Source organism: Pan paniscus, chromosome 23, assembly GCF_029289425.2.
Source record: "Pan paniscus chromosome 23, NHGRI_mPanPan1-v2.0_pri, whole genome shotgun sequence".
Lineage (NCBI taxonomy): Eukaryota > Metazoa > Chordata > Mammalia > Primates > Hominidae > Pan > Pan paniscus.
In genome coordinates this window covers 31286782-31289170 of record NC_085927.1, presented here as the reverse complement: position 1 = coordinate 31289170, position 2389 = coordinate 31286782, and positions in this window count along the sequence as shown.

Sequence of the window (2389 nt, the reverse complement as noted above, 5' to 3'; positions counted from 1 at the left end):
GACTGGGCGGCTTGAACAGCAGGAATTTATTTTGTCATAGTCCTGGAGGCTGGAAGTCCAAGGTCAAGGCATCAGAAGGGTTTGTTTCTTCTGCAGCCTCTCTCCCTGGCTTGTTGATGGTGTCTTCTCCCTGTGTGCTCACATGGTCATACCTCTGTGCGTGTCTGTGTCCTAATCTGTCTCTCTCTCTCTTTTTTTTTTTTTTTTTTTAAGATGGAGTCTCACTCTGTCATTCAGGCTGGAGTGCAGTGGTGCACTCTCGGCTCACTGCAGCCTCTGCCTCCTGGGTTCAAGCAATTCTCCTGCCTCAGGCTCCTGAGTAGCTGAAACTACAGATGCGAGCCACCACGCCCAGCTAATTTTTGTATTTTTAGTAGAGACAGGGTTTCACCATGTTGGCCAGAATGGTCTCAATCTCCTGACCTTGTGATCCACCCGCCTTGGCCTCCCAAAGTGCTGGGATTACAGGCGTGAGCCACCGCATCCGGCCAATCTCTCTTTTTCTTTTTAAGAGACAGGTCTTGCTCTGTTGCCCAGGCTGGAATGCAGTGGCACAATCATAGCTCACTACAGCCTCGAACTCCTGGGCTGAAGCCATCTTTCCAACTTAGCCTTCCAAGTAGCTGGGATTACAGGCATGTGCTACCACACCCAGCTAATTAAAAAAAAAAAAAAAAAAGCCAGGTATAGTGGCTCACACCTGTAATCCTAGTGCTTTGGGAGGCTGAGGTGGGAGGATCACTTGAGCCCAGGAGTTCAAGACCAGCTTGGGCAACATAGAAACTTTTTTTTTTTTTTTTTTTTTTTTTGAGACAGAGCCTCCCTCTGTCCCCCAGGCTGGAGTGCAATGGCACTATCTGGGCTCATTGCAACCTCTGCCTCCCAGGTTCAAGCAATTCTCGTGCCTCAGCCTCCTAGGTAGCTGGGATTACAGATGTGCACCACCACGCCCGGCTAATTTTTGTATTTTTAATAGAGAGAGGGTTTCACCACGTTGGCCAGGTTGGTCTCAAACTCTCTACCTCAGGTGATCCGCCCACCTTGGCCTCCCAAAGTGCTGGGATTACAGGTGTGGAGCATGGTGGTGCCTGCCTATAGTCCCAGCTACTTGGTAGGGTGAGGTGGGAGGATCGCTTGAGCCCAGGAGGCTGAAGCTGCAGTGAGCCATGATCGTGCCACTGCACACCAGCCTGAGCAACAGAGCAAGACCCTGTGTCCAAAAAAAATAATTTGTTTTAGAGATGGGGGTCTCCCGACTGGCCCTCTCAAAGAGCTGGAATTAGAGGTATAAACCACCATGTCTTGCCTAATCTCTCTCTCTCTTTTTTTTTTTTTTATCTGGAGTCTCGCTCTGTTGCCCAGGCTGGAGTGCAATGGCACAATCTCGGCTCACTGCAACCTCCGCCTCCCGGGTTCAAGCGATTCTCCTGCCTCAGCCTCCCAAGTAGCTGTGATTATAGGCGCCCACCACTACACCTGGCTAATTTTTGTATTTTTTAGTAGAGACAGGGTTTCACCATGTTAGTCAGGCTGGTCTCGAACTCCTGACCTCAGGTGATCTGCCGGCCTCGGCCTCTCAAAGTGCTGGGATTACAGGCGTGAGCCACCATGCCCAGCCACCTAATCTCTTTTTATAAGGACACTAGTCATATTGGTTAAGGTCCACCCTCATGACCTTAATGTTTTCTTTAAATACTTTCTCTCCAAATGCAGTCACATGTGAGGGGCACAGTCAGCCTGTAACACCCAGTCAGACGGGATCCCCTAAGGAGTCTTCAGCCTCCACTGTGTCTCAGCCCTCAGGCGGGTCTGGTTCCACCTCATCAGTCAACACATGCTGTCATTCTGTGCAGGGCTGCAGAGCCTGTGATGGGCACCGACCCTGCAGCAATTTCATAGGCTCCATATTCCTATCCATGCCTGGAATAGGTAGCCTGGTCTGTTCACCCATGTTGGGCTTCGAGTGGATAACCACACAGCCTGCTGGCTGGCGGCTGTTTTTCGATACCGGGGAACACTGTGGGGCAACTCCCTGGTACAAATCTATTTTCTCAGCTCTGGACTCTCACTGAGCCACTGCTGCTATCCCTCAGTCCTGCGTCTTCCCAAGAAATGCTGCCCTGGAAGGAGCTGGGCACCTGGAGGAAGGCTGGCATTTCCTAAGCATGGACCGTGCCTGGCGTCTTGGGTCTTAGTTAATCCTCAGCCATCCTGCCCAGTGGCTGTCAGTGACGCTCTCAGCACCAGCGATCGGCCGAGAACACACCAAGGCCTCTCCCCAACCCCTGCTCGCATCCTGGGGAGGGGAGGAGAGACGACAATAACCAAGCGAAGGGGAAATATACAGACCAATGCAAGGAGAAGAGAGCATGGAGGGTGCGGTCCTGAG